Source organism: Macaca mulatta, chromosome 17 (assembly GCF_049350105.2).
Source record: "Macaca mulatta isolate MMU2019108-1 chromosome 17, T2T-MMU8v2.0, whole genome shotgun sequence".
Classification (NCBI taxonomy): domain Eukaryota; kingdom Metazoa; phylum Chordata; class Mammalia; order Primates; family Cercopithecidae; genus Macaca; species Macaca mulatta.
In genome coordinates, this window is record NC_133422.1 from 29,189,918 (window position 1) to 29,207,895 (window position 17,978).

At 40.2% G+C, this 17,978-nt stretch overlaps 1 protein-coding gene, 1 long non-coding RNA gene and 1 other non-coding gene across 3 annotated transcripts in view; 2 read left to right on the forward strand and 1 right to left on the reverse strand.

Moving 5' to 3' along the window:
- TRIM13 (tripartite motif containing 13) overlaps positions 1–17,978 on the forward strand; it is a 76,816-nt gene that overhangs the window by 23,734 nt on the left and 35,104 nt on the right. The window lies entirely within an intron of this gene.
- LOC114673551 (uncharacterized) lies at positions 13,761–16,140 on the reverse strand. The gene is made up of 2 exons (XR_003724301.2): positions 15,292–16,140; positions 13,761–14,919 (listed from the first exon to the last, which is right to left on the reverse strand). It is a non-coding gene; the product is annotated as an uncharacterized LOC114673551 (long non-coding RNA).
- MIR7194 (microRNA mir-7194) lies at positions 17,156–17,216 on the forward strand. The gene has a single exon (NR_128380.1). It is a non-coding gene; the product is annotated as a microRNA mir-7194 (primary transcript).

Genomic DNA, 17,978 nt, shown 5'->3' on the forward strand with positions numbered 1-17,978 from the left:
CACCTCAACAAATATAAAAGAAGTCATATAGTGTCTGCTTTCAGACCTCATGAAATTAAACTAGAAATTGATATCAGAAAGATAGCTGAGAATCACAAATACTTGGAGATTAAACAACATACTTCTTTTTTTCTTTTTTCTTTTCTTTTTTTTTGAGATGGAGTCTCGCTCTGTCGCCCAGGCTGGAGTGCAGTGGTGCAATCTCGGCTCACTGCAAGCTCTGCCTCCCAGGTTCACGTCATTCTCCTGCCTCAGCCTCCCAAGTTAGCTGGGACTACAGGCACCCACCACCATGCCCAGCTAATTTTTTTGTATTTTTTAGTAGAGACGGAGTTTCACCATGTTAGCTAGGATGGTCTCGATCTCCTGACCTCATGATCCGCCGGTCTTGGCCTCCCAGATTAATCAAATACTTCTAAGTAATATATGAGTCAAAGAAAAAGTCTGATGAAGAGAGTTAAAAATATTTGAAATAAATGAAAATATAACTTATCAAAGTGTGTAAGATACAGCAAAAGCAGTGTTTAGAAATTTATAGTATTGAATACATATATTAGAAAAGAAGATTTAAAATCATGAATCCAGCTTTCAGCTTTTAGCTCAGAGAAGGCCAAGGTGCAGCTTTCTTCAGTTGTCCTGAATCTGAGTTCATACAATACCAGCCATCTCCACCATGCCATCGAAGAAAAAAGTAAAATAATCCAATATTCTGCCTTAGGAAACTAGAAAAAGAAGAGCAAATTAGATCCAAATAAGCAGAATAAAGTCAGTAAAAATGATAGCAGAAATCAATGAAACTGGAAGCAGGAAACCAATAGAGAAAAATAACAAAACCAAAATCTAGTTTTAAAAAAATCAATAAAGTTGATAAATCTCTAGCCAGGCTTACTAAGAGAGAGAAGACACAATTACTAATATCACAAGTGAAAGAGGGGGCATCACTACAGATTCCATGGACACTAAAAGAATAATAAAGGAATATTATGAATAACTCTATGCCCACACATTTGATAACCTAGATGAAATGGACCAATTACTTAAAAGACACAATCTGCCAAAATTAACACAAAAAGAAATCAATATTTTTAGTAAACCTATAGTGATCAAAGAAATTGGATTAATAATTAACCTTCCAAAACAGTAACCACCAGACCCAGATGGATTCATTAGTGAATTCTACCAAACATTTAAGGAATAAATTATACCAATCCTCTACAATCTGTTCCAGAAGATAGAAGCAGAGGGGATACTTCCTAAATCATTCTTTGAGGCTGGCATTACCCTAATATTCAAATTATACAAAGACATTACAAAAGCCGGGTGCAGTGGCTCACACCTGTAATCTCACACTTTAGGAGGCTGTGGTGGGAGGATCACTTGAGTTCAGGAGTTCAAGAACAGCTTGGGCAACATAGCAAGACCTCATCTCTACTTTTAAAAAAAAAAAAAAATAGCTGGTATGGTGGCACACACCTGTAGTCCCAGCTACTCAGAAAACTGAAGTGGGAGGATCACTTGAGCCTAGGAGATCAAGGCTGCAGTGAGCTATGATCATGCCACTGCACTCTAGTTTAGGCAACAGAGTGAGTCCTTGTCTCAGAAAAAAAAATACAAGAAAAGAAAACAATAGAGTAGTATCTCTCATGAACATAGATTCAAAAATCCTGAACAAAATACTAGCAAGTTGAATCCAACAATGTAAAAAAAGAATTACACACCATGGCCAAGTGGAATTTATCCATGGTAGGCACAACTAGTTCAACATTTGAAAATCAATTAATGTAATCCATCACATCAACAGGTTAAAGAAGAAAAATCACATGGTCATATAAATAGATGCAGAAAAAGCATTTGACAAAATCCAATTCATGATTTTAAAAACTCACAATAAATTGAGAATAGAGATGAACTTCCTCAACTTGATGAAGAACATTTACCAAAAAACCTACAACTAACATTATACTTCATGGTGAGAAACTTGAAGATTTTCTCATACTATCAGGGACATAGCAAATATGTCCCTTCTCACCACTGCTTTTCAACATCATACTGGAAGTCGTAGCTAATGCAAGAACACAAGAAAAAGAAAAGGTATACAGATTGGGAAGGAAGAAGTAAAATTATCTTTGTTTGCAGATGACATGATTGTAGAAATCCAAAAGAATCAACAAACAACCCTCCTTGAACTAATAAGCAATTATAGCAGGGTTGTAGGATAAAAAGTTAATGTACAAAAGCCAATTGCCTTCTGATATACTGTAATCAATGAACAAGCAGAATTTTAAATTAAAAACATAATACCATTTATATCCCTCTGAAAAGAAATAGGTATAAATCTAGCAAAATATGTAGAAGATCTATATAAGAAAAACCACAAAACTCTGATGAAAAATATCAAAGAAGACTTAAATAAATGGAGATATAGTCCATTTCATGGATAGGAAGACCCAGTGTTGTTGAGATGTCAGTTCTGAACTGGATCTATAGATTCAATGCAATTCCAATCAGAATCCAATCAAGTTACTTTGTGGATGTTGATAAACTGATTCTAAAGTTTACGTGAAGAGGCAAAGACACAGAATAGCCAACTCAACAATAAAGGAGGAGAACAGTTAGAGGACTGATAGTACCCAACTTACTAGACTTAACTAGAGGTCAGGCATGGTGGCTCACACCTATAATCCCGACTACTCAAAAGGCTGATGTGGGAGGATCACTTTAGCCCAGGAGTTCAAGATCAGCCTGAGCAACATAGCAAGACCTGGTTTCTAATAAGTTAAAAAAAAAAGAAAAAGATTTATAGAAAGCTGCAGTAATCAAGACAGTGTGATATTCGTGAAATAGATCAATGAAACAGAACAGAGAGCCTGGAAATAAACCCACATAAACAGAACCAACTAACCTTTGACAAGGAGAAAAGACAATACAATGGAGCAAAGATAGTCTTTTCAACAAATGATTCTGGAACAACTGGACATCTGTGTGCAAAAAATAAACTTAAACATGGACCTTACACCCTTCCCAAAAATTAACTCAAAATGAATCACAGACCTAAATGTAAAATGTGAACTATAAAACTCCTATAAAATAATAGAGAAAAACTTAGATGACGTTGCTGTGTATCCACTCCAGATTTCATGTTGAAATGTGATCCCCAATGTTGGAGGTGGGACCTGGTGGGAGGTATTTGGGTCATGGGGGTGGATCCCTCATGAATGACTTGGTGCCCTCCTTGAGATAATACGTGAGTTCTCTGTTAGTTCATGCAAAAGCTAGTTTTAAAAGAGCCTGGCACCTCCTCCCCTTTCTCTTGCTCTCTCTCACCATGTGATACACTAGCTCCCCCCTTTGCCTTCTGCCATGATTGTAAGCTTCCTGAGGTTTCACCTGAAGCAGATGCTGGCACTACACTTCTTGTACAGCTTGTGGAACTGTGAGCCAAATAAACCTCTTTTCTTTATAAATTATTCAGCCTTACTTATTCCTTCAGGGTAACACAAAACCGACTAACACATATGGGTATGGTGATAACTTTTTAGATCCAATACCAAAATCACAGTTCATGAAAGAACCAATTGATAAGCTGAACTTCAACAAAATTAAAACTTCTGCTCTGCAAAAGACAATGTCAAGAGAATGAGAAGAGAAGCCACAGACTGGGAGAAAATATTTGCAAAAGAACCATCTGATAAAGGATTTGTATTCAAAATACACAAAGAAATCTTAAAACTCAACAATAAGAAAATGAGCAGCCAATTAAAAAATGGGCAAAAGACCTGAACAGACACCTAATCAAAGAAGATACACAGATAGCAAGTAAAGCAGCCCGATTAAAAAATGGGCCAAAGACCTGAACAGACACCTAATCAAAGAAGATACACAGATAGCAAGTAAACATATGAAAATATTTAAACATATTACATCATTAGAGAATTGCAAATTAAAACAATGAGCTATCACTGCACATGTATTAGAATAACTAAAATCCAAAGCACTGACAATACCAAATATTGGCAAGGATATGGAGCAACAGGCATATTAATCCTTGCTGATGGGAATACAAAATGGTACAGACACCTCAGAAGACAGCAGCTTCTTATAAAACTAAATATACTTTTACCATACAATCCAGCAATGCATGCCTTATTATTTTCCCAAATAAACTGAAAATTTGTGTCCACACAAAAACCTGCACATGGAGGTGAATAGAAGCTTTATTCATAGTCGCCAAAAGTTGGAAGCAACCGAGATGTCCTTCACTAAGTGAATGATAAATAAACTGAGGTACATCTAGACAATGGAATATTATTCAGCAGTTAAAAGAAATGAGATATCAAGCCATAAAAAGACATGGAAGAAACAAATACTTATCACTGAGTGAAATAAGCTGATCTAAAAGGCTGCATACTATATGACACCAACTATATGACATTCTGGAAAAGACACAACTATGGAGACAATAAAAAGATCAGTGGTTGTCAGGGGTTGGGAGAAAGGGAGGTATGAATAGGTGAAACACGGGACTTTCTTAGGGCAGTGAAGCTATGCTGTATAATACTGCAATGGTGAATATGTCATTATACATTTGTCAAAATTTATATAAAGTATAACACCAAGAATGAACTCTAAAGCATGAACTTTGGGTGATAATGATGTGTAATTGTAGGGCCATCAGTTGTAAAAAGTGTACCACTATGGTATGGGATGCTGATGGTTGGGGAGGTTGTGTTGTGGGGGAATAGGGTATATGGGAGCTCTCTGTATTTTCTGCTCAATTTGGCTATAAACCTAAAACTGATCTAAAAACTGAAGTTTATCAATTAAGGACCAAATGAGGGTCGAGTGCAGTGACTCATGCCTGTAATCCCAGCACTTTGGGATGCTGAGGTGAGTGGATCACGAGGTCAGGAGTTCAAGACCAGCCTGGCCAGTATGGTGAAACCCTGTCTCTACTAAAAATACAAAAATTAGCTGGGTGTGGTGGCGTGCACCTGTAGTCCCAGCTACTCAGGAGGCTGATACAGGAGAATTGCTTGAACCTGGGAGGTGGAGGTTGCAGCCAGCTGAGAGCACGCCACTGCACTCCAGCCTGGTGACAGAGTGAGACTCCATCTCAAAAAAAAAAAAAAAAAAAAAAAGAGGTTTATACCAGGAATTCAAAGGTGTTTTCAACATCTGAAAATCAATTGATATAATTCATCAATAGAATAGGTGAAAAGAAGAAAGAATGCTCTTATTAGGTATAGAAAAAGCATTTGACAAAATTCAATTCATGATTAAACCAATCAGACAAGCAACAAACTCCACAGAAAACTTCTTAGAAACTAAGAATATAAGGTCACTTCCTTAATCTAAATGGCATCTACAAAAAAAAACTACTGCTAATATCATACTTAATGGCGAAAGGCAAGAAAAAGAAATAAAAGGCATATAGATTGGAAAGGAAGAAACAAAATGGTTTCTATTTATAGACAGCTTGATTATCTATGAAGAAATTCCTAAAGAATCTACAATAAAACTGTTGGATTAATACAACTTTAGCAAGGTCACAGGATACAACGTTAATTTAAAAGAGTCAATCATATATTCCTGTATAACAGCAATGAAAGATTAGAATTTGAAATTTATAAAAGGCAGCACCATTTAAAATAGCTCAACTAACAATTAAAAGCTTAGGTATAAATTTAAGGCATATGTACAACATCCATATGCTGAAAACTACAAAACATTGATGAAATGAAGATCTAAATAAATGTACAGATAAAGTGTCTACATGGTTTGGAAGGCTCAATATGATTAAGATGTCATTCTCCCACAAACAGCACAATCTCAAGGAAATCTCAGGCACATTTTTAGATACTGACAAATTGATTCAAAATTTATATGGAGGCTGGGCATGGTGGCTTACACCTATAATCCCAGCACTTTGGGAAGCCAAGGTGGGCAGATCACTTGAGCCCAAGAGTTTGAGACCATCCTGGGCAGCAACATAGAGAGATCCTGTCTCTATTTTTAATAAACACATACATACATACAATGGAAAAGGTAATTAAAATACAAGAGCCAATTTTTTTTGGTTTTTGGTTTCTTTCTTTCTTTTTTTTTTTTTTTTGAGACGGAGTCTCCCTCTGTTGCCTAGACTGGAGTGCAGTGGTGCAATCGCGGCTCACTGCAACCTCTGCCTCCCGGGTTCAAGTGATTCTCCTGCCTCAGCCTCCTGAGTAGCTGGGATTACAGGCACCCACCACCACACTTGGGTAATTTTTGTATTTTTAGTAGAGACAGGGTTTTGCCATGTTGGCGAGGCTGGTCTCAAACTCCTGCCCTCAAGTGATCCACCCACCTTGGCCTCCCAAACTGCTGGGATTACAGGCATGAGCCAACACACCTGGCCCATTTTTTTTTTTTTTTTAAATAAAACAACAACAAAATAACTAAGTTGGAGGACCCACACTACTTTAAGACTTACTGTAAAGCTATAGTAATCAAGATAGCATGGTATTGTTGAAAGAATAGACACGTATATACATTAAACAGAATAAAAAGCCCAAATTAAACTTACACAAATATAGTCAACAGATTTTTGACAAAGGTTCAAAGGCAATTCAATAGAGAAGGAACAGTTTTTTCAACAAATGGTGCTAGGATGATTCTTCATCCATATTCAAAAAAGGAACCTTAACACATACTTCATACCTTGTATAAAAATTATTTCAAAGTGGTTTATAGATCTAAATATAAAATATAAAACAAACGTCTAGGAGAAAGTGTAAGAGACCTTGAGTCTGACTATGATGTTTGTTTGTTTGTTTGCTTTTTATTGAGATGGAGTTTTGCTCTAGTCACTCAGGCTAGAGTGCAATGGCGTGATCTTGGCTCACTGCAACCTCCGCTTCCTGGGTTCAAGTCATTCTCCTACTGGAGCCTCCCAAGAGGCTGAGATTATAGGCATGTGCCACCACGCCCAGCTAATTTTTGTATTTTTAGTAGAGATGGGGTTTCACCACGTTGCCCAGGCTAGTCTTGAACTCCTGACCTCAGGTGATCCACCCTCCTTGGCCTCCCAAAGTGCTGGGATTACAGGCATGAGCCACCACGCCCAGCCAACTATGAGTAAATATGACACCAAAAGCACAACCCATCAAAGAAAAAAATGAGAAATTGAGTTTTATGAAAATTAAAGACTTTTGCAGGCTGGGCATGGTGACTCACATCTGTAATCCCAGCACTTTGGGAGGCTGAGGCAGGCAGATCACGAGGTCAGTAGTTCGAGACCAGCCTGGCCAACATGGTGAAACACCATCTCTACTAAAAATGCAAAAATTAGCTGGGCATGGTGGCGGGCGCCTGTAATCCTAGCTACTTGGGAGGCTGAAGCAGGAGAATCACTTGAACCCAGGAGGCGGAGTTTGCAGTGAACCAAGATTGCACCATTGCACTCCAGCCTGGGAGAAAGTGCGAGACTATGTCTCAAAAAAAGAAAAAAAAAAGACTTTTGCTTTGTAAAAAAATCTGTGAAGAGAATGAAAATACAAGCCATAGACAAGGAGAAAATATTTGCAAATCACATATCCAATAAAGAGTTTGTATGCAGAATATATAAAGAACTCTTAAACCATAACAATAATAAAACAAATAATTAAACTTAAAAATGAGCAAATGTCTGAAAAGATTCTTCCCCAAAGAAGATATATGGATGGCAAATAAACAGGGAAAGATATTCAACATCATTAGTCACGAGGAATATGCAAATTAAAACCACAGTGGGATACCACTATGCACCTATTACAATGGCTAAAATAAAGAACTGAATACAAAATATTGGCCTTGATGTGGAGTAACAGAAAGAGTCATTCATTGCTGGTAGGAATACAAAATGGTACAGCCACTTTGGAAAAACAAATTTGGCAGTTTCTTATAAAGTTAAGCATATACTTATATGACCCAGCAATCTCACTTCTAGGTATTTATCCAAGTGAAATGAAAGCTTACACTCATACAAAACATGTATATGAGTATTTATACATAATTTTCCCAAAATGAGCAATTAAAAATGAGAAATTGTGGTAATCCATATAAGGGAATACTACTCAGCAATAAAAAGGAACAGATTATTGATTCATACAAAAACATGGGTCAATCTTAAAATGCATTTTCCTAAGAGGATCATTGTTGGGACTGGGTGATGGGTACAGGAGGATTGATTATTCTGTTTTTGTGTGTGATTGAAAATTTCCATAATAAAAGTTTTAAAAGTGTATTTTAATATGGTATTTTTAAATGATATCACAATGTCCAGGTACTGCACAGATGAGACTGAAGTTCCATGTTCTAAAACCAGAAGCTCCATCTGAAATGTTGCATAGAAAACTGCTCATTGGCTGGTCGCAGTGGCTCACGCCTGTAATCTCAGCACTTTGGGAGGCCAAGGTGGGTGGATCACCTGAGGTCAGGAGTTCAAGACTAGCCTGGGCAACATCGTGAAACCCCATCTCTACTAAAAAAAATACAAAATTTAGCTGGGCATGGTGGCAGGCACCTGTAATCCAGCTATTTGGGAGGCTGAGGCATGAAAAATCGCTTGAAACCAGGAGGCGGAGGTTGCAGTGAGCTGAAATTGTGCCATTGCACTCCAGCCTGGGCGACAGAGTGAGACTCCGTCTCAATAAAAAAAAACCAAAAACCAAACAACAACAACAAAAAAAAACAAAACAAAAAATTGCTCATTACATAAAGATCCAATCTGGAATGTAAATTTTATTTTATTAAGATATATACTTAGAAAGCATTTTGAATTATTGGCTTGTTGGTTTTAAGAACTGAATTTGCCTAGGCATTAGGAAAAGTACAGAAAGCTCCCCAGAGCAGTCTGGAGCCCAGCAGTTCCAGGCCCCTAGGCCATCTGAATTATAGGACAGAAGGTGGGGGTGTCAGTGAGCACTGTTCTTCTGAGTGTCTGTCAATGGAGGGTGCATGTCAAACAGGAAAGAGGTTTGCTAAGGCTCTATGTTTGTTTGCCTTTTCTTCAACTGGAGACTGAAGTTTGAGAATAGTAAGTAAGCAAGTAATCGTTCTCCTAGATCTCATTACTTGAGTTTTTTTTTTTTTGAGACAGGGTCTGGCTCTGTTGCCCGGGCTAGAGTGCAATGGGACAATCTCAGCTCACTGCAACCTCTGCTTCCCAGGCTCAAACCATCCTCCTACCTAAGCCTCCCAGGTAGCTGGGACCACAGGCATGTGCCACCATGGTGGGATAATTTTTGTATTTTTGGTAGAGACAGGGTTTCGCCATGTCACCCAGGCTGGTCTCGAATTTCTAGCTTCAAGCAATCCTTCTGCCTCGGCCTCCCAGAGTAAAGGCGTGAGCCACTGTGCTTGGCCTGAGATAATTTCTTAAGATGATGTATAACACCTCCTGCAATGATAGTTTCCCTAATGTAACGCCTCCTGCAAATTGTCCTGAGCTGTTTGAAGCTGCAATCAGAATATATTGAAGTTTCAACATTTTTACTGTCCTTTCCTCTACCCCCAGCAATAAAAAAAAAAAAAGAAAAAAAATTAAAAATATTATGGGGCCTATCGGCTGGGCGCGGTGGCTCTTGCCTGTAGTCGCAGCATTTTGGGAGGCCAAGGTGGGCAGATCATCTGAGGTCGGGCGTTCAAGACCAGCCTGACCAACATGGAGAAACTCCGTCTCTACTAAAAATGCAAAATTAGCCAGGTGTGGTGTGCATGCCTGTAATCCCAGCTACTTGGGAGGCTAAGGCAGGAGAATTGCTTGAACCCGGGAGGCGGAGGTTGCAGTGAGCCAAGATCATGCCATTGTCCTCCAGCCTGGGCGACAAAAGCAAAACTCCATCTCAAAAAAAAAAATTATGGGGTCGGGTGCCGTGGCTCAGTCCTATAATCCCAGCACTTTGGAAGGTAGAGGTGGGCAGATTGCTGGAGCCCAGGAGTTCAAGACCAGCCTGGGTAACATTGTGAAACCCTGTCTCTACAAAAAAGCTACTCTGGAGGCTGAGGCAGGAGAATCGCTTGAACCCAGCAGGCAGAGGTTACGGTGAGCCAAGATCATGCCATTGCACTCCAGCATGGGCGACGAGCAAAACTCCGTCTCAAAAAAAAAATTATGGGGCTGGGCGCAGTGGTTCAGTCCTATAATCCTAGCACTTTGGGAGGCAGAGGTGGGCAGATCGCTGGAGCCAAGAAGTTCAAGACCAGCCTGGGCAACATTGTGAAACCCTGTCTCTACAAAAAAGCTACTCTGGAGGCCGAGGCAGGAGGATTGCTTGAGCCCGAGGTTGAGGCTGCAGTGAGCCAAGACTGTGCCACTGCACTCCAGCCTGGGTGACAAGACTCCGTCTCAATTAGAAAAAAAAAAAAAAAGGAAATCTCTGAAGTGATAGTAATGTTTTATGTCTCAATAGCAATTTGGGATACAAAGGTATAGACATTTATTATTATTAAAACTTGGAAATTTAAACACAAGCACGTAAGGTTTATACATTTCATTGTATACATATTTTACTCCAAAAGAAAAAAGTCAACAAATATTTAACCTAGTCAATGATATACATGCTGAGTTATTTAGGCAGAAGTCTACTACTGATGTCTACAGTTTACTTTTAAATGCGTCCAAAAAAAAAAAACCAGAAACAGGGATTGACGAATACTTAGAGAAAGGTACAGACATGTGATAAGCCAACTATAGTGAAATGTTAGTGGTAGTCTACATGATAGGTATATGGTGTTCACTATAAAATTTTTCAACTTTGCTATATGTTTGCAAATTTTCACAATAATATATTGGAGAAATGTCTAGAAATGTGATGCTACCCTAGGTCAGCAGGAACTGTGAAAGATTAGACCTGTATTCTGGTTACCAGATGCTTAGAGCCTTTTTTTTTTTGGGTTGGGGGGTGGTAGAGTCTCGCTCTGTTACCCAGACTGGAGTGCAATGGTGTGATCTCGGCTCACTGCAATCCCCATCTCCCGGGTTTAAGTGATTCCCCTGCCTCAGCTTCCCAAGTAGCTGGATTACAGTCACCTGCCAGCATGCCCAGCTAATTTTTTGTATTTTTTGTAGAAACAGGGTTTCACCAGGTTGGTAGGGCTGGTCTCGAACTTGATCCACCCGCCTCGGCCTCCCAAAGTGCTGGGATTACAGGCATGGGCCACCACGTCTGGCCTGCTAGAGCCTTTAAATATACTTGATATAATTTCTTGATTTCTGATCTCTTGAGGTTTGGTTTACTTAAATCTAATGATCTCATCTCCCTTCTACTTTCACTTTCTGGTTTATCTAGTAATTTGTTCATTCATTTTCAAATATTTACCTTTCCCTACTAGGAACCAGGCCCTGTGTAGGTGCTGGGGATACAGTTTTGCTTCTGCTCCCCTGGAGCTTCCATTGTGGCTTATTCCCAGTAACTAGCACTTCCAACTCCCTTAATTCTATCAGGAATGCTGGTTCCTACATCTTTGAGGCTATGACAGACAGGACCATTTTATCCATTGAATAGTATAGACCCCACACCAAGGGTCTGGGAGCTTTTTAGGGTTCTATGAAAAATGTTTTATGTATGAAAAAGAGAATCTCCAATTTACGAAAGAAAATCGCAAAATCCTATACATTGCCAAGACTGTCAAAATGAACTCCTAGTCTTTTTGATTCGCTCTTTTTTTACGGCTCTGAATACCATAGGACTGCAAGCATTTCTGGCCCCAGTGGCAAATCTAGCCCTAATATAGATGCTGTATGGGAATAAGATACTCCAATAGTCAGATGGATGCCTAAGCTATCATAGCCTAATGACATTGCAACTTCATTCTTTGAACTTCTTATGCTGATCCGTTGTTCAGCAGTCCACCTTCTGATTCCCATGTAGGTCTGCAGTATTTCTTCGGGTATTTCTAGTCTCTGTAACAGTGCTTTCTCAGGTAAACCCATAAAATAGCTTGTGATTAAGAGCTGTCACACCACATGTCTAGAATTTGAGAAGGAAATAAGCCAATCCAGGTCCGGTGGCTCATGCCTGCAATCCCAGTACTTTCAGAGGCTGAGGTGGATGGATCACCTGAAGTCAGGAGTTCGAGACCAGCCTGACTCACCTGATGAAACCTTGTCTCTACTAAAAAAAAAAAAAAAAATTAGCTGGGCATGGTGGCAGGCGCCTGTAATCCTAGCTTGGGAGACTGAGGCAGGGGAATTGCTTAAACCCAGGAGGCAGAGGTTACAGTGAGCTGAGATCGTGCCACTGCACACTAGCCTGGGCGACAGTGTGAGGCTCCATCTCAAAAAAAAAAAAAAAAAAAAAAAAGGAAAAAAAAAAAACGGCCAATCATGTCAACATTTTGGTCCCTTATGGCCATACATTTCTCAGTGTAAACTAAATTGCTAATTTAAGAGGGACAAGGAATATTCTTGCATATCTTCTCATCTGTACCTTTAGTTTTAAACTTACTTCTAGTTGATTCAGGCCTTGTGAAGCCTTGTTTTATCTTATTCTTGGCATCCAGGTTCTAACCCCTACTGTTCTCCCATTATTGACCATCCCTTGCCAGGCCTATCTTAACAGCTGAACCCTGGGCTTCTTAACAGCTGAACCCTGGGCTTCTGTTTCTCCTTTTTTTTTATTTTTTATTTTTATTTTTATTTTGAGACGGAGTCTGGCTCTTGTTGCCCAGGCTGGAGTGCGATGGCGCGATCTTGGCTCACTGCAACCTCTGCCTCCCAGGTTCAAGCGATTCTCCTGCCTCAGCCTCCCGAGTACCTGGGATTACAGGCATGTGCCACCACACCTGGCTAATTTTATACTTTCAGCAGAGACTGGATTTCTCCATGTTGGTCAGGCTGGTCTCGAACTCCTGACCTCAGGTGATCTGTCTGCCTTGGGGAGGCCACTGCACCCGGCCTGCTTCTCCATCTTTAACTGTGTTGTTTAGGCCCTTAGGCCCCATCAACTCAATCCCCAGGTTCTTTGGGCCACAATGATGCCCCTGAGGTTTGCGCTCCCTGAATGCCCCAGAGCTGGAAACGAGGCAGCTTTTGCACATAAAATTCCTTTATTATAAAGGTTTCCTACTAATACATACTAACAGGTATGAGATACTGATTTTAAAAACTTTGTTTTAACCAAAGAAAATAACAGAACAATGTCTTATAAGCCAATATTTAAAGAAAACTGAGAGCATTATGAAATATTTTATTTTTATTGGTTGGTAATTATATCTGGATGGCTCATGAAATTACTGTAACATCCTTGATTTTATTGTTTCCTCAGGAATTTCTTCTCTATTTTAAATAAAACATGTTTTATGCACTGAGTGCATTTAGTATCTCCGCTTTGTTAAACAATTACAACACTGTACATACACAGAGCTATGTAATGTGCATATTTTAACTATAGATTAGCTTCCTAGGAAGAACAGTGTTGGTATCCTTTTCCATTTAGAGTCAAAAGGAGTCTGATGGCAGTTCTTTACAGTGACTGTTGAGATGACTGAATCTTCCTGAGCCAAGTCTTCACATCTCTATTTTGTTGTTTTAATTTGAATAACTATGAAAAGATTGATTTTTTTTTTTTTTTTTTTAGGACAGGGTCTCACTCTGTCACCCAGGCTGGTGTGCAGTGGCGTGATCATGGCCCACCGCAGCCTCTGTCTCCCTGGCTCAGGTGATCCTCCTACCTTAGCCTCCCAGGTAGCTGGGACTATAGGCTCCTACCACCACCCCCGGCTAATTTTTGTATTTTTTGTTAATCCTCCCACCTTGGCCTCCCAAAGTGTTAGGATTACAGGCGTGAGCCACTGTGCCCAGCCAAAAAAGACTGAAATCTTTTATTTCTGATAGAGACCTCAAAGAGCTCACTGCATAGGACCGACCCCAGGTTGCCTTTATATTTCCTGCATTTTTCTTCTGTTGGTCTTCAGGGAAGCTGTATAATATAAATGAATGAATGAATGTGTTTGTGTGTGTGTGTGTGTATGTACACATATATCTCCATTCAAAAGCTATAGCACATGTATGTTTTTGTGTATGTGTATATATGTGCATGTATATAAGTATATATGCACACACACATATATACACACACAAAGCTATAGAAAACATATATCTTGTGACTAAAATTCCCTGAACTACCAGTAACTCCAGAAATTCTATTCTGGAAAACAATGGCTAACATCTAATTCATTATCTTAGAATTATCACAAAAGGAATATGAAAATGTGGTTTCTAGTGCAGTGCAGTTAAGATAGGTATTCTTGTAGGCCATGGTTCCAAGAAATTTGTTTGACAACTGTATTGAGTAGTATATTTCTCCTCTTCCTTTATTTTTTTCCCTTATCTCTTTTGAAAAAAAAAAAAAAAAGAAAATTGTGTTCCTCTTTCAAGTTCTTTTTCTCTCCTGGCTTATATAGTATGTTACCAGCAGAACTTTCTCTAAAATGAAAGGAAGTCATTGCTAAGAAGAGACAAAAAGTTAACAGGATTAAAGGAATGAAAAGGCACATGGAATTGCTGGGTGTGTCCAGAATCTGAGAAGATTTGAAAAGAGGAGCAGAAAGAATTTTTGTATTTTAGAAGTTGAGGGGCCCTCCTGGCCTAGTTTGAAAAACACAATCAGATACAGTTTGAAAAAAGTCCAACAAGATCTAGTGGGAAGATAAGCTAGCATCTTGTTACAAAAAGTGCCACGGGCCTTGGCTGTATATTTTAAATGAACTTCTTAATTTCATATCAAAATGCATAGATACTTCCTGACCCCTGTTCTTGCCCTCCTCCATTTCCCTGTTAAATCCTGACCTTTCTCTGTTGCTCTTCCCGTTTCCACCCTGGAGGTCTGGCTGCCAGGACTATTCTCAGGTTGCCTGGGTCTCCGCAGTTAGCCATGTTGCTTCTGGGCAGGCAATCTGTTTCTGTGCAAAGAGAAAATGCTAGGGTGAGTCACCAGTCCTTCTTTCCTAACAAAAGAGCATTGTACTGTGCTGTTTGATTTCGGCTCTTGTGTGCAACTTGTGATTGCAAACTAATGGGGACATGAGGCACAGCTCCAGTGACACACCTCTCAAGTTGCATTATAATGATCTGATTGGGATGTGCCCCATTAGACTGTGAGATCCTTTAAGGCTAGGATGCTTTTATTTTTGTGTTCCCAGCCCTAAGCACACTGTGCCTAGCTCAGGGTAAGCACTAAACAAATGTTTCTTGATGAGAATGCTACAGGGGGAAGGGAAGGGTTGTGCTGTACACCAAGAGTGAAAGAGCTACCCTTTAAGAAACAGACTCACCTTCATGTGGCCTGCAGAGGGCGCTCTTACATCATAGCTATACCGTGCATCCTTTGTCCATCACTGGTTTCCTGCAGCGGTACCTTTTCGGTGAAACCACAGGTGTGAGGCTTTGGAAATTTAGACTTAAACCTGCCCAAACACATTAGAATATCATCAGTTGCACAGAACAAATCCACATTACAGTTATTCCAAAAGGACAATAACATTCCAGGATTTGCTTAAATACTACTAAGCCATGACATCTCAGAAAGTCTAACCTAAAGAAGAAAAGTTGCCTGGTTAGTCTTCCGGGAAATATTAGTAATTATTAAATTTGGAAAACTCCTTACACTCACTTGATGAGCCAGTTCATCTAATCCAACTACTTCATTTCTCAGATGAGGAAACTGAAGTTTATAAAATTCCTCAAGGTGATGTATCTACAGAAAAATTATACTCTTAATTCAGGCTTTAGATGTGTTGAAAACATGTGGCAAGGTGTCCATTTGGAAAAAAATGCACATAGAGCCTTCTCTCTCCCTCTCCTTATTTAAATAGATTTAAAAATAAAAATATGACCAGGCATGGCAATTCATGCCTGTAATCTCAGCACTTTGGGAGGCCAAAGTGTGAGGAATGCTTGAACCCAGGAGTTCGAGACCAGCCTGGGCAATATAGCGAGGCCCAGTTTCTACAAAAAATTAAAAATTAGCCAGGTATAGTGGCATGTGCCTATAGTCCCAGCTACTCAGAAGCCTGAGGTGGGAAGATAGCTTGAGCCTAGGAGGTCAAGGCTATAATGAGCTGTGATCACACCACTGGACTCCAGCCTGGGCAACAGATGAGATCCTGTCAAAAAAAAAAAAAGTACTGTAGTAACTGCTGAATAAAATACATAAGACTTTGGAAAGACACTATTTTAATGGTGAATCTGGACAGCACTCCAAAGATACCTTTTAAAAGGTTGGAAGTAGGCTTTTAACATGTTATGGGGGGATCAACTGTGTAATAAATAATACAGAAGTAAAAGGTGTTGGTTAGTCAAACTGACCATCAAATTGAGAGCCAAAAAGCCATTAAGTTATGATTCTGGACAAGGCTCTGATTGCCACAGTTGAGAAAAGTTATTTGACATCTTTTTCACATAGTTAAGCTTAAAAAACAAACGCAAACTCAAATCCCCAAACCCTCAAAGCATCAAGTGCTTAAAACATTTATAATATACCTTCCACATCAACCCTCACCTCCTCCTTGTTTCCGAGAAACCATGACCCTCCTCCAGGCTGGTTCTTGATCAGCACCCCCCTCCCTTCCCTGGGTGCCTCCCATTTGTAGGCAGCCATTACTGGGCTGTATTCTGGTTGTATTGAGGCTGGCAGGAAAGGGAAACAAGGATAGCATGTTCATGTGGTGTGAGTGGTCTCAGTTTCTAGGCAAGCTGGGGGAAAGGGCAGTCCTGTGGCCCTGTGAGAGGCCCACTCAGACCCTGGCCCAGCTCTAAGGGCTGAAGCAGTTCTGAGGGATAGCACTTCACTTCCATCCGTATTAGAGGCCCTACCTGGGGAGAACAGCAGCAGAAAAGCAGCCCTCAAAGAAATGCTACCATGGGACATGGCCTCAAGAGAGGAGCCTCAGCCTGAGATGAGATGGAGGGTGGCCTTGAAAAGAGGCCCTGGCTTCAGGGGCACGGGGGAAAACAGATGAGGTGTTGGAAGGAAGCCAGTCAGGATTCTTTGCAAAGTGAGGACAGTGAAGCTGGGATTGAGGACCCTTAAACAGGGCAAATTACAGGAATTCTCCCCAGCCAATGGGAAGGGAAGGGCCTGAGCATTTTTCTGGCCTCTCAAATTTGAAGATGCCTAGGGATCACTGGGGAATCTTGTTGAAATGCAGAGTCTGATCCAGTAAGTCTAGAATCCTGCCTCAGATTCTGGATTCCTACCAAGCTCCCTGGTGAGGCTGCAGGTTCTTAGGCCCCACTTTCAGAAGCAAGAGTGTCTTCTAGACTTCAGAATAGAGAAAGTTGAACAATAGAGACCATGTATCAGAGAGTCACCCATGGGCAAATTCGTTGGGAGGAAGTCCTAGCTCCAGTTCAAATTCAAGGTTGTCTTTGCAGATTCCCAGGTACTAAAAGGATTTTAGGAGTTCAATTATTGGGCAAGAAGAGGAAAGGATCCCAGATTTAAGGACCCCCTCATCAGTATCCCTTGGGGCTGGGAAGAAGAGTGGCTGGTTTTCTATTAGGTAGGGGGCCCAGATCATCTAATAATCAGGGCGATCTGGTGAGGCAGAAGATGATGCCAGCAAGAAAGACCTTGGAGGGCCTGGAGGGCCTGCTGAATTCTCCATAGGCAGCTTTTCACATGCTACCTGAAGGCAGCCACTGGGAGGTTTTGAAAGAAGATACTAGGTTACTCCACACTAGCACTTGCCAAACTAGCTAACCTGGTGAGAGAAGCTGCTAATTGTAATAGAGGCAGAATGTTATCTGTACTATTTAAAACAGTTTTCCAGGGGGAAATGAGGACAGGCCAATGCAGCCAGAAAGCACTGGGTGTTGGCTTTGCAGAAAGCTTAGTTATACTTAGGAACAGGGTTGCCAGGTGTCCTGTTTTGAACTGGACAGCATGGTATTTTAGCTTCTAGTGTGTGAAAATGCAGTAAATGCTTGTTTTTTTAAAAAATCATTATTGCGGCCAGGC